The 15,460-nt window shown below is 38.3% G+C and overlaps 1 pseudogene; it reads left to right on the top strand.

Annotated features, from left to right (window-relative positions):
• Nucleotides 1-7,751: 7,751 nt before the first annotated feature.
• On the top strand, nucleotides 7,752-8,698 carry LOC112911766 (olfactory receptor 51I2-like; annotated as a pseudogene).
• Nucleotides 8,699-15,460: the final 6,762 nt, after the last annotated feature.

The following is a 15,460-nucleotide window of genomic DNA, read 5'->3' as shown; positions in this document are numbered from 1 at the left end:
TACCTTGCATATTTATACTGCTCAGACCTTATATACTGTAGAGAAGGTATACCCATAGTAATTTCAATAGAATGCTAGTCTGTGCCTGGCCTTTAACATGTGGGTAAAGAAGTATTTTTGCAACAATGTTGCTATTTAATGATCTTGGCTCTGTCACAAATATGCCTTATAATGAGGTTATTGCCTTAATAAATGTACAATATGCTTTCAGTAATAATACCTTTGCTTGCTTCTTTAAATCTAAAGGAATTTGAAGCAACTATTTGGCTCATTTATGTATCTATGAAAAGCTGTCTAGGAACATCTGGGCTATTTTCCACATCACATTCTATAAATGACAATACTCAGTATTCTTCTTTTGACCTTAGAAACCTTCTTGGTCTAAGGGCACCTGGGTGACTCAGTTGGTTAAGTGTCTGCCATTGGTTCAGGTCATGATCCAGGAGTCCTGGGATCAAGCCCAAAATAGGGTTCCTCACTCAGCGGGAAGCCTGCTTCTCCCTCTCCCTCTGCCTACTGCTCCCTTTGCTTGTATACATTCTCTCTCTCTCTCTCTCTCTCTCTCTCTCTCTCTCTCTCTGTCTCTCAAATAAATAAATAAAATCTTAAAAGAAATATTCCTAGTTTAAAAGAAGCTCAGCAGATATTTGCTGCCTGCATCTACTTCTATTCAGTCCATTAAATGGAACATTTATCACTCTGTCTGGATCTGTAACTTGCAAATGTGGAGGTAAGTCTCAGATGGTGACCTAGTTTACTGATGAGGACTGTGATTACACCAACACTCTCACCATCACAGGGCTTTTGTTATCCAGGTCATCCTATACATTTAATTGGAGATCTTTGCTTCTTTATTCTTTTCCTATGATGCAATTTCTACTGCTCAAGTAGTTACATGGCTTCTCGTCCCATTCTTTTATTTTGTAATTTTTTAAAGATTTATTTATTTATTTTAGAGAGAAAGAGTGAGAGCATGAGTGAGTAGGGGCAGAGGGAGAAAATCTCCATCAGACTCCCCACTGATCATGAAGCCCCACATAAGCTCCATCTCACGACCCATGAGATCATGACTTGAGCTGAAACCAATAGTCAGACACTCAATTTAATGAGTCACTCAGGTGCCCCATCTTATTCCATTCTTTAGAACTGTAACATGAATTGCATGTGGTCTCTTTAAGCAAAACTAGGGTCACCTGCTTGTCATGGGCTGGAAGTAGGTCCAAGGGCCATCCAGTCTATGAGTATGCTTGAGTTGTTGGAAGCAAATGCCAGGATATTTATTGTGTGGAACAGAATGTGAAGGCATTCTCCACCTCGGTGCTGGTTCATGGAGAACCTCCAAGATGCACACCCTGAAGGAGTGTAGGGGATAGGAGGTATCACTGAATGAGATCTGGATCCCAGGTGGGGTTATTTGACTTTCTGCCCCTCTGTGTAATTGTGGAACCTCAAATGAGGTCCCACAATCCCTTCTGTGCCCAACTCCCTCAAGTTCTACATAGCACACCTCAAACTGCTGTTTGAAGATATGTGGGGTGCTATATCTCCACCCCATAAGGTGCTTCCTGTGTCTGAAGTCCAAGGAATGGGTCATGGGAATCCCAGTCTATAGCCAGTCAATCTGAAGCACAGGTAACAACCCTAAGTTGCTATTGACATCTGAAATGAAGGGCAGTCTTGTGGGACTGAGACTTTCACATTGGGATCTGTAGCTACTTCTAGGTAGATAGCGTCAGAAGAGAGTTAAATTGTAGGTCACTGAGCTAATGTCAGAGAACTGCTTGACTATGAAGGAAATCCCCCCTCCACCCCACATACATGCAGTGTAATTGCTACCAAACATTTAGGGTGCTTAGCGCAATGCATGGCATAGGAAAGTTTCTCTACAAACAGGAAAAGGAGAGAAAAACAGTATTGTATAGAAATGAAAAAAAAAGTGGAATGCAACTTAATAAAAATAGCGTCCTAAAATAAAGTGTGACAAGAAAGTCCTCCCAGCAAACAAACATGGATGATGAAAAAAAAAAGTAAGATATGTGATCCAGGAAATGGAATTCCAACCCCAGGAGAAGAGTAGGACAAATTTCTTGCTGCCATCTCCATAAGAGACCTGAGAAGCAAGAGAACAGAGGGCTTCAGGGAGAAGTTACCAAGATTTAAAAATATTTAAAATTAAATTCCACATATGAGTGAAATCATGTGGTATTAACAGATGAACATAGGGGAAGGGAAGGAAAAATAAAATAAGACAAAAACAGAGAGGGAGGCAAATTATGAGACTCTTAACTCTAGGAAAGAAAGGGTTGCTGAGGGTTGCTGCAGGAGAGGTGGGTGGGGGATGAGGTAACTGAGTGATGGGCATTAAGGAGGGCACATGATGGAATGATGTATGCAACTGATGAATTACTAAATTTTTTACTTCTGAAACTAATAATACAGTGTATGTTAATTAAACTGAATTTAAACAAAAAAAATAATTTAAAAAAAGCATTTAATAGAAGAGTGGTGTGATTAAGAGGGTGGACAGATTTGAGGCAATAATAAACTCAGTGGCTTCAGGGATTAGCCCAAACTGTAATAACACTCACTATTGGCCACAGATGCTTCCATGTTTCCTGTTTCATACTTTCTCTCTTAGCAAATTGCTGATATTACCCCAGCCTCACTCCAAGCTCATGATCTTACTTTCATTTCAGAAGAAGGTCGATGTGATTACACAGGAATTCTCAACTTCCTATCACTAAGTTTGCACTTACCTTCTGTTAAAAGATAAACTGAGGTAAATTAAAAATTTTAAGAGTTCATTTGAACAAAAACCAGTTCAAATCAGGCAATATCCAATCTTGCAAATAACAAGGAGCTCTGAGGAGCTTACAAAAGAAAGACTTCTATAAGCAGAAGGGAGCTGGAACAAGGAATTACACTAGGCAAAAAGGTGGATTGGTGGGGCAGCCCAGCTGGCTCAGCGGTTTAGCGCCGCCTTTAGCCCAGGGCCTGATCCTGGAAACCTGGGATCGAGTCCCACGTCAGGCTCCCTCCATGGAGCCTGCTTCTCCCTCTACCTGTGTCTCTGCCTCTCTCTTTCTCTCTGTCTCTCATGAATAAATAAATAAAATCTTTTTAAAAAGTGGGTTGGTTATTGAAAGATTAATTTTCTTAAAATAAAACAAGATGAAAATAGAGAGGGGAACAAACCATAAGATAATACTAACTCTAGGAAACAAAATAGTTGCTGGAGGGGAGGTGGATGCATGGATAGGGTAACTGGGTGATGGGCATTAAGGAAGGCACTTGATGGAATGAGCACTGGGTGTTGAATGCAACTGATGAATCACTGAATTCTAGCTCTGAGACTAATACAGTATATGTAAACTAAATTAAATTTAAATAAATAATTTAGAAAAAGAAAAACAAATAAAGAAAGGTTACTTTCCTTTAGGGCAAGACAAAAGTCCGTTAGACATTACTTCACTAGTGCTGATCAGAGGATTCCTGACTGACTGGTTTAAGATTCTATTCCTGGAATAACAAATCTATAACTAAGTCTCTCTTTGGTGATGTGGAGCTTAACATAAGTGACTCAATGTTGGGCATGTTGTCTTGCTTTTAACATTGTATAGCAATGGCATCCTTCTTTTCCAAATTTCTTAGGCACACAATTGAGACCATTTATTGTCTGGCTTTGATGGATTAATTTATCTCTATTTCCAACTTATTTTTTTAAGTTTTATTTATTTGACAGAGAGAGAGAGAGAACAGCATGCAGAGGGAGAGGGAAAGGGAGAGGGTGGAGCAGGCCCCCAACTGAGCAAGGAGCCCAATGTGGGGCTTGATCCCAGGACTCTGGGATCATGACCTGAACTGGAGGTAGACTCTTAACCTACTGAGCCACCCAAGTGCCCCTCCAGCTTATTTTTTTAAGCCTTCTAAACCCTTCCTTGTTATGTCTCCCATTGTCCTCTCCAGTGTTGCTTTTCAAGCCCTCATCTCTGTGTAGGGCTTGTTACATCTGCCAGAAATCATCCTTCTTTTATTCTTTCCCTGTCCTCTCCCTTCTGCCTGAGACTCACTGTATTTGTTTTATATTGCTTCTGTAAGAAATTGTCACAAATGTGGCAACCTAAAACAATAAAAATTTATCTTGTAGTTTCTGTAGGTCAGAAATCCAGAAACCTTACATGTTGAGGGTCTTTCAAGGTGATCAGAATGATGGTGGGACTGAGTTCCGTACTGAAAGCTCTGGGGATAAGCTGCTTTGAAACTCATTCAAGTTATTGCTTGAATTCATGTCCTTGTAAAAGTAGGACTGAAGTTTCAAGTTCCTAGCTGGCTATACCTAGGGACTGGCATTTGGTCCTTTAGGCTGCCCACACTACTCTCATGCTATTCACTCACTAGCCCCCTCAGGTCACTGTGGACCAAACACCTCTCCATTTTGAATCTGACTTCTGCCACATTTTTCTGATTCCAGTCAGAGAAAGTTCCCTACTTTTAAACACTCATGTAAACCAATTGGGTCTACATGAATCATCCAAAAGAAAAAAATCCTTAAGGTCTATAATCTTAATTATAACTTCAAAGTCTCTTTTGCCATGAAATGTACATATTCAAAGGTACCAAACTTGGACATCTTTGTGGGGGGCATTCGGCATACCACAGTCACTTCACATAACTTTGTTATGTTAACAGTAACTCACATAATTTGAGAGTCAAGAGATGCACCTGGAAATCTTTTCTCACTGTCTTAGACAATTGCAAATTCTGTTCCTTTGTTCTGTCCTAAAATCTACCTTGGACCTTTATCATCAGTCACTGAAGTATTTATAAGTATTTCCTTAGGAGTCTCCCCAACTGGACTATGAATGGTTACGTTTACTTATCTACACATTCCCTACGATTAAAATCATGTCTACTATTGAACAAATGACTCGATGTATAGTTACTTTTATTAACATACACCTTATTCCACAGATCTCTAGGGTAAGAATTGTGACCTTGTTGTAAATGAAAAGAGTATTTTTTTTCACATGGAAAATTATAAAGAGGAAGACTCATGACAAAGGGTCAGTATACATAATATACTGATAAATCCACATATATTGATCAGGGCTTGGGTGATTGCCTGACCTTCCTCCATGACCATCAGTGTAACTGCGAGAAGGGATAGGAGGGTATTAGGTGATGCACTGCATCTTTTGGTCTGACTTATGTATGAGTGGAAGTTTTGAAAAGTTACTGCATTTTCAGCCTGGTTTGTCCCAGACAAACATTAGGTATCTAAGGGCTTCTTTCTAAACCCAACTTCTTTTAATGTCCTCCCAGTAAAACCAATGTACATGTTCCATATTCCCAGCAGTCCGTGAGTACCTGAGCTGATATAAGCTCAAGGGACTTCCCAGATGCAACCTTATATTCTCAGGCCAGGGAGTTGGCAGAGGTAATGGGGTAGGGGTTTGGAGCAAGGCATGCAGAGCCCCCACTATGGTTCTTCCTTTCTCTGCACCTTCCTTTTGTGGTGCTCTCTCAGGTAGGTAAGCTGGAGTGTCAGACACTCTGGTCTCAAGCTTTAAGGCACATTTACTACCTGTTGCTCTTGTTCTCTCAAATCCTGCCATGCTTTCTGCTTCCTACTTGACTTTCTCAGCAGGGCGCCCCCATCAGGCTGTACTTGGGTATAGACACCTTGATGTGAACAAACACCCCCTCACTTTTTTCAGAATACTAGGTCTCAGGGGCATGTATAAAAAGACATTGGCTGCTTTGGAAGTCACTTGGCAGGACCTCACTTAGTGGTAAAATCAAGGACATCTAAAATCAAGGACATCTGCATATTGCATGCAGACACAAAAATGTGTAGGAAGAGTTTTCAAGTAGAGAAGACAAAGCAGTCCTAAGAATACGCAATAAAGGAGAAAACGCATCCTGCAAAGAAAGGTTAGAGGAGTCCTAAGTCAGATGGAGATTTGACAAAGGCAGATGAGTGGCTGGATGTGAAGGCAGAGATCAGTCTCTAGAACTCAGGGTTTCAAAAATCCTGAAAGTTTTCACAACTACCCACTTTTGGATCTTTACAACCCCATTAGCTCAGTTTGTTAGCATCTCCAGTTTACAAACAAAGAGACCAAAAACCCAGAAGGGATCAGTGACTCAGTGAGTACATCTTCTGTGTGAGACCTTGCGCTAACCACAGAAGGGACTCAACAACAAATGAGAGTCAGGGCTCGGTTCTTGGAGCTGAGGAGTCAGGTGGATTCACAAAACTATAATGCAGGCCAAGCAGAGAAGTGGGCACAAGAAGAGATGCAAACCTATAGCTGTGGCAGGGAGCCATGTTACCTCTGCTGGTCATGACCAGCAAGTATTCACAGCAGAGGGCGTTGCTAGTCCTGGGTCCTGGAAGATGGATTGAATGGGGATGTTCTCATACTCAGGGAAGCCTTTGGGAGCTGAGGGGCTGCAGTTCTTATTTGGATGACAGCAAAGAGATCAATCTGGTTATCTCGAAGTATAAGGAAGGCAATTTTGAAGATTGAGACCAGATCTACTGATTTAGTACTGACTACAAAGGCCTTTAATTCTAGACTAGTGAGCCTGGATTAAATCCTTTGGTAATGAGGGAGCATTCAAGGTTTCCAACTGGAATAGTGCCATTTTCAGATCTGTCTTTTAAAAATATTAGTTTAGTTCTGCTACTCATTAAAATAGTCCTACTGCAGAATGAAACAGAGGGAGGCATGAGGTTTATTAGGAGGCTGCCATTTTGGTACAAGAATGTGATTCCTTGGGTCTGGAGTGGGGACTGTGGGTGGAAAGGAATGGAGAAAGGTCCTGACAGAGGCATTTTAGGGGTCAATATCTTCGTTGGGTTTTACCTGGTTTAATGCAATAGATACAGGAAAGAAAATCAAAATGATATTTGGATTTTGAGTTTCAATCTCAGGCATAATTGTGGTATCATTCAAAGAGATGGAGAACACAGACAAGAAGCAACTTCATGGTATAAACGAATGATTATTAATCCAGGGACTTTCAGAAGTGAGGTTGTCATTTGGTTCTGAAAGACATTTTTAAGAACTAACATTTAGTAAATTAAATTATTCAGGGAAAAAAACTGATGATATAAGTTAACTGGATAGAAGAATGCAAAGATAGTGGGTATCTAGTGCTTCTTGTTGAATGCCTGGAAGGTTATCTTTGTGGATGGATATCTTTCTACCCATTTATCTTCTGTCAGGATGAATGGATAAAAGAACCAACAAATTATAGGAGTAGGAAGCTGGAGAGTCATGATAAGGTAGTAAATGTTCAGTACCATGAGAGAGTGGAAAGAGGAGAGTTTATGGTCTGATGAATAAGTGAAATGCTCAGAAAGAGGACAGAATACTCAAGAAGGTAGTGATCAGGGCAGTTTTGTCTTAAGTCTTAAACAAAACGATGCCCAGAGACTGATGTAAAGAGTTCATAGCTTTGAATGTGGGAAAGAGCATCATGGCAATGGGCACAGGTGTAAAGGAAGCAAAGTAACCTGTTTAGCCAGCTGGATAAACAGAAAACTCAGACAATTGCAGAGATCTTAGTGACAATGAGGGACAAGGATAAGTGGTTTGGTGAGCAAGACTGGTTAATGCTATAAACTAAGGGGTTGGATGATACATGAGAGTCTTAAAATATTAGGTCTAGGCCATAAATTAAACTGTATGTTTGTCTTTTTTACAGGATAGTGGTCGTAGAACCTAAGCAGTAGTGCCAACATGGGAGGTAAGCCCCACAACAGCTCAGACTTGCCTCCTTTCACCCTGTCAGGGTTCCCAGGGCTGGAGACATCCCAACATTGGATGTTTCTGCTCTTTGGTATCCCCTACATTGTCTCCATTGTGGGCAATGCCCTTATCCTTTTCATCATCAAGGAGGTACAGAGTTTGCATAAGCCTATGTACTACTTCCTATCCCTGCTGTCAGTTAATGACCTAGGTGTGTCCTTTTCCACACTGCCCACCGTGTTGGTCACATTTTGCTTCCACTTAAGAGAGATTGGTTTTGATTCTTGCATGGCTCAAATGTTTTTTATCCATCTCTTCTCCTTTAAGGAGTCTGGAGTTCTCCTGGTTATGAGTTTTGACCGCTATGTGGCCATCAGTAACCCCTTGCGCTATGCCACAGTGCTCAGATGCCTGTGTGGTGCGCCTGGGCATGGCTGTTGTCATCTGTGGTTTCTGTATGGTTTTCCCACTGCCCTTCCTTCTGAAGAGGTTGTCCTTCTGCAAGGCCAGTGTACTCTCTCATCCTTACTGCCTGCATCCAGATCTGATCCGCTTGCCCTGTGGTGACATTACCATCAATAATATTTTTGGTCAATTCATTGTCATCTCTAACTTTGGTCTGGATTCTGCTCTCATTCTCCTCTCCTACATGCTCATCCTGCGCTCTATACTTTCTATTGCCTCCCGGGAGGAAAGACTTAAGACCCTCAATACGTGTGTGTCACACATGTGTGCTGGCTGTGCTTATGTCCTTTGTGCCTATGGTCGGTGTGTCCATGGCCGCTCGCTATGGGAGGCATGCCCCACAGTATGTACATACACTCATGTCCCTCATCTACCTTTTTGTACCTCCTATGCTCAACCCAGTCATCTATTCCATCAAAACCAAAGAGATCCGTCAAAGGCTTTGCAAAATACTACTGGGAACAAGGTTTTAAGGAGGAGACATGTTAAAATTCCAAGATTCAGCGGATATCTATTGTTAGTCCACAAATTTGAGTTTTTAAAAACTGCTTTGACAAAGCTTTTAAAATACCTTTTAGTCAGTAACCAAAATTAGGATTTCTGCCTAACAACAGTTAAGACTCAAGCCAAGTTTTGCCAGGATAAACTGGGTCATAATTTAGCAAAAACAAACAAATAGAACAGAATTTGCTCATTTTCCCTCTTTTTTAATCCAACAATACACATCCTATAACAAATCTTTCATTTCAGCCCGATGTTTCTCTTACCTTTGCTGAAAGTGAATCAGCACAAAGCAAATTGCTTATTACCATGGAAACTGTTATAATGGGTAAAGGAATTTGTTTCCTCAAGATTATGTCAAAGGTAGTTCTAGTTTTAATTTTTTGAGGAATCTCTATACTGTTTTCTATAGTGGATGCGCTGTTTTACATTTCCATCAATAGTGTGCAAGGGTCCAAATTCTCTACATCCTTGTCAACACTTGTGGTTATATATATATATATATATATGTTTCCCTTAATTATGAGTGATGTTGAGCCATTGTATATCCTGTTGACCATGTATAATGTCTTCTTTGGAAAAATGCCTATGCTATTTCATAGCACATCTTAAAATCAGTTTATTAGTTTTTATGCTATTAAATTGTAGAAGTTCATTGTATATTTTGAAGATTAACCCCTTATCAGATATATGGTCTACAAATATTTTCATGGTTGCTTTTATGCTTTCCTTTGCTTTGCAGAAGCTTTTTAGTTTGGTGTAGTCCCCAGTGGTTTTCTTTTGTTTTTGTTATCTTGCTTTTGCTGTCATAACCATATTATCCAGCAATCTCACTTCTGGGTATTTATCCAAAAGAATTGGAATCAGAACCTCAAAGAGATATTAGCACACCTGTGTTGCAGCATTACTTATAGCCAAGATATGGGAACAACCTAAATGTCCATCAACCAACAAATGAATAAAGAAAATGTGGCCTATACATAGAATGGAACACTGTTCAGCTTTAAGAAGGAAGCTCTGCAATATGTGACACTGTGGATTGAAGGCATTAAGGACATTACACTAAGTGAAATAAGCCAGTCACAGAAAGACAAGTATTGCATGATTCCACTTACATGAACTACAGAAAATGGTCAAATTCATAGAATCAAAGAGTGGAATGGTGGTTGCCAGGGGCTAGGGGAGGGGGAAATAATCAGTTATTATGAAGGACAAAAGTTGTAGTTAAGCAAGATAAATAAACTATAGAGATCTGTTGTGCAGCATTGTACCCATAGTTGACAATAATGTAGTGTGCACTTAAAAAATTGTCAGGAGGGTAGGTCTTCATGTTGTGTATAAATAAATTTTTTAAAAAAGATTATGCAAAAAAATTAGTTAAAATGATTATATATACATTAGCTATCACTATGCATGTCAGCATTTATTTCATACACTACACACTACCTACCAGCTTTTAAGATGAAATAAATACAATTGCAATATAAATTGTACTAAGTGATTTAGGTTTCAATAAGAAAAGCCGGCAAGTGTATATGATAATATACATCATATACGTTCACATATACGTAAGTTTACATATTTATATGAACAATGGAAAAACATATATTAATAATGGAACAATGAAAGTGAAACAGTATATATAGCAAAACATGTGAAATCTATACAATGATATATTCTGCTCAAATTCATAGTCTTGAAAAATCTTAGTGGTATTTTTTATGACAAAAAAAAAAGAGAGGAAGTTCAATCAAGCATTCAATTTAAGACATTTTAAAAGGATAAAGTATTATATAAAATAATTTTATGTTAAAAGGGCTGAATGAAGGCAAATGGGAAAGATTAAAAATAATCCAATAACCAATCTTTAACAAGCTCTCAAAATAGACCAACTTCTAAAAATCTAATGAAATAGAAAATAAATTTAGGAATCATATAATACTAGATTAGAGATATATTTTTTAAAAAATTTATTTACTTATTCATGAAAGATACAGAGAGAGAAAGGCAGAGACGTAGGCAGAGGGAGAAGCAGGCTCCCTGACTTGGGACTCGATCCTGAGACGGCGGATCATGCCCCGGCAGGGGCAGATGCTCAACCGCTGAGCTACCCAGGCGTCCCAGATTAGAGATATTTTTAACATTATAGTAGCATGTTCTATAAGTAATACGAAGTCTTGAATAAATTGATATTTGAGGGAAAATTACAAAACATAAATCCATGAAGACTTAATTGATAACTGAGGAAGAAATTAAAACTTAACAGTTATACTCCCACTCTCTCCAACATACTATAGTACACTATCTTTTTCCTTAGTTTTCTCCCCACATTTCAAGAATCAGATCATGCTTTCTATATATCTTGTCATAAATAAAATTGGAAAGCTATACAAAAGAGCACATATAATTCTGATAAAAATTTAGACAAAAATATATATCCACAAACAATCCTATAGACAAAAGACTAATGGGAACATATGTGTAAATACTAAAAATTGTGAATATTCAATAATATAAACAAAAAATAATCAACATTATTCTAGGATTAAAGAATGACTCATTATTCAGATATTCATAAATATAATTCATCACATTAGTGAGAATAACGAAAAAAATATGTAAGCAGTATTAGACTCTGGAAAGAGTACCTAATGAGACCAAAATACAAAAAATATATATAAAAATAAAACAAAGTTTTTTCTGTATATTTTCTTAATGTGTTATATTGTATACTTTCTGTTTAAAGTTTTTAAAATGTTGCTATATATATATGTATATATATACACACTTTTTTTTCCTTGTCATCATTTACCATTTTTGGAGGAATTTTTAAACAATGGAGTGAAACTTGAAATAGAAATGACTATTTTACCTTACCCTATTATCTGTAACTCAATACTAAATCCTGACAACTCTAGATTTTGATTTTTCCAATCTTTGTTTCTACCTCACCATTGTTACTACCTTACTTTGAGCCTTCATTGTCATCCCTCACTTCATTTGGCATTATCTTCCAAACCGATCTCATTGTTTACTGATCTTTTCTCTCATTTTCTCATACTGCAGCCAGAAAGATATTCCTAAAGACTATCTGATTGTTAAATTCCTTTCAATGGCTCTTAATATCTATGGATAAAGTCCAGAAGTCTTAACATGTCTCTTAATAATATCACCACTGGATACCTCGGTGGCTCAGCGGTTTGGCACCTGTCTTCGGCCCAGGGCATGATCCTGGAGTCCCGGGATCGAGTCCCGCATCGGGCTCCCTGCATGGAGCCTGCTTCTCCCTCTGCCTCTCCCTCTGCCTGTGTCTCTGCCTCTCGTTCTCTCTGTGTCTCTCATGAATAAATAAATAAAATATTTAAAAAATAATAATAAAACAATAAAACACAGGCAACACCCTTTTTGAACTTGGCCACAGTAACTTCTTGCAAGATACATCCATGAAGGCAAAAAAAACAAAAGCAAAAATGAACTATTGGGACTTCATCAAGATAAGAAGCTTTTGCACAGCAAAGGATACAGTCAACAAAACTAAAAGACAACCTCCAGAATGGGAGAAGATATTTGCAAATGACGTATCAGATAAAGGACTAGTATCTAAGATCTCTAAAAGTTGTCTTTTAGTTTTGCTTCAACGTGGATGGAACTGGAGGGTATTATGTTGAGTGAAATAAGTCAATCGGAGAAGGACAAACATATGTTCTCATTCATTTGGGGAATATAAATAATAGTGAAAGGGAATAGGAGGGAAGGGAGAAGAAATGGGTAGGAAATATCAGAAAGGGAGACAGAACATAAAGACTCCTAACTCTGGGAAATGAACTAGGGGTGGTGGAAAGGGAGGAGGGCGGGGGTTGGGGGTGAATGGGTGACGGGCACTGAGGGGGGCACTTGACGGGATGAGCACTGGGTGTTATTCTGTATGTTGGAAAATTGAACATCAATAAAAAATAAATTTATTATTTAAAAAAAGACAACAGAGGAAAAAAAAAAGAAACTTTACTTAGAATAGCTTGTCCATTTTTATATGCCTGAAACTGCATACCATTCTAATTATTCATCAGAAATACGTACTAGACAGATATCATGGGCCAGATAGTGGCTCAGCTTTTGAGTCATCTGCTCTGTGTAGCATTTTAAGGAATTCCTTTACCACCTGCCCTCTGTCTACTTGGTCCCTTCACCTCCAATAGCAGTAAAACAGATGTTCTATTATTTTTGTGCTTATTGTTATTATTTTAATTACAGGTTTGTGTCAAATTACACCAAAGCAGCTAGATATCATTCTGTACTACTTCTCATATAGCTTCCTATTTAAACCATTAGCTTCTTAAAAGAATGAATTGTTTAATATTGGAAATGATGTGAATTTTGCACAAGGCAGATCATGGCCTTAGAAAAATCCCAACTTCTCTGAGCCTCAACTTATCCCTCTGTAAATTGCTACCAAAATAGCCAGATTACATTTTTATAAAGTTTAGGGATAGTGTTTGCAAGATGGTTGGCACATTGATTGGCATATAGTAAGTACTCAATAAGGAAAAATCCTATATTTAAATTACATTTATAACCAGATTACTCTCAGAGCTTAACCTTGTACAAATTACACAGATTTCAATAAATATTTATTGATTGAACAAATGAATGAATGCAACCATATTATTATTTGTAAGCGAAATCATTTGTAGATTAAGAAAACACAAAGATCTAAAAAGAAAAATTACTAAAAATTGAGAAAATTTTCCAAATACAACACTATAATACAAAATTGGCAATTTCAAAAAAAGCAAATATTTTAATTCAACTCTCAAGCTTAAAAAATAATTTCTCTCTGTAATATTTTAATGATCTATGTTAGGGAACAAAACTGTATTATTTATCAGTTTAAAATAGACTTGAGGGGTGTCTGGGTGGTGGAGTTGCTAAGGGACTGACTCTTGATTTCTGCTGAGTCATGATCTCAGGGTAGTGAGATGGAACCAGTGTTTGGGCTGGTGCTGGGGTTGGAGCCTCCTTCAGATTCTCTCTGTCTCTCTCTGCTGCTCCCCCGCCCCAAATATAAAATAAAATAAAACAAAATAAAATAAAATAATAAAATAAAATAATAAAATAAAATAAAATAAAATAAAATAAAAAACTTGGATAAATGGACACAAAAGCATGTGTCTAGGTGGAAAGGTTAAACAAATACTGAAGGTATCTTTTTTTCCCAATTCAATTTACTTAATTTTGAGTATTCTGGGGAATACAACAGCATGGATTTAAAGCTAATTTAGAATTTTTACATAATGGAGATCATTTTCTGTAAAGTTTTTTAAAGTGGGAAAGGGGGGTGGGGCATCTGGGTGGCTCACTCCCTTATGTGTCTGCCTTGGGTTCAGCTCATGATCCTGGAATCCTGGGATTCCAGGATCAAGCCCTGCCTGCAAGTCCCTGCTCAGGCAGGTAGCCTGCTTCTCCTTCCCTCTCTCCTCTCCCCCTGCTTGTGCATGCTCTCTCACTCTCAATTAAATCTTTTTTTTTTTTTAAAGTGGGAAATGGGACAGGAATATAGTAGACCTCTCAAATGTTAAAACATGAAGGAAAACAACATTAGAAAGATATACTACCTGAATCAGAAGCTATGGCTGCCACAACAGATTTCTAGCAGGAGACAGATTGGGAGAATGTATAAGCCACTGTAAAGTTGTATTTCAAATAAAACATCTTATCAAATAGAATTTATAGCATGCGGACACTTTTTTCTTAGTAAAAATACTGACGTAATATTGCTGTTAAACATTCATACATTTGCATAGAAAAAGTAGTTGGAAGGAATAACACTTTTTTTTTTTTTTTTTTTAGGAATAACAAATTATAGTAGTAGTTGTCTCTGGCTAGTGAGAATCGGGAAGTCTTATTTTTCTAATTATCTGTATCTTCTATAATTTTCTATAAAACATATATGTTTTTAGTAAAGTGAGGGAGAGTGGAGAGAAAGAGATGCAGGTGGGTGGAAATAACCTGAAGAGTCCCACGGATCTGAAATTCCTAGAGAGGTGCTGAGCCTCCCAGGGGCGGGGTCTGAGCCTGCTGCCCCTGCTGGCTCCCCACAGAGGTGCTTTCCAAATACTCTGCTTTATTCATCTCAAGGGATAAGCATTTTCTTTTCCTAGGGTAGCTATTCCCTTCCAGATGTGGCTACTGGCAGTGGAGGGCCCACATCACTACCTGCGGCCTAGAGACTCATTCCCACCTAGTGCCTATCTGGAGCACAGGGAGCTTCCACTCTCCATATCCCATCTCCCCCGAAGCCATGGCCAAAGGATCAGATGAGATCATTAATTTAAAATGAATGACAGAGGGATCCCTGGGTGGCGCAGCGGTTTGGCGCCTGCCTTTGGCCCAGGGCGCGATCCTGGAGACCCGGGATCGAATCCCACGTCAGGCTCCCGGTGCATGGAGTCTGCCTGTGTCTCTGCCTCTCTCTCTTTCTCTCTCTGTGACTATCATAAATAAATAAATAAATAAAAAGAAAAAAAAAAGAAATCTTATAAAAAAATAAAATAAAAAATAAAATGAATGACAGAATATTTGGAGACTATGGGTGTAAAATTTACCAACACTTCCTCTCTTGTGCTTTGTGTTTATTTCAAGAAATAGATATTTATTCTCATTTTCTAGATCTCCATTGGAGCCATGTGTGGTTTTTATATATACAAATGCCTATGCATTTAAATAAATGTATACAT

Source organism: Vulpes vulpes, chromosome 11 (genome assembly GCF_048418805.1).
Source record: "Vulpes vulpes isolate BD-2025 chromosome 11, VulVul3, whole genome shotgun sequence".
NCBI classification, from domain to species: Eukaryota; Metazoa; Chordata; class Mammalia; order Carnivora; family Canidae; genus Vulpes; species Vulpes vulpes.
This window is presented reverse-complemented; position numbering and strand designations above follow the sequence as displayed.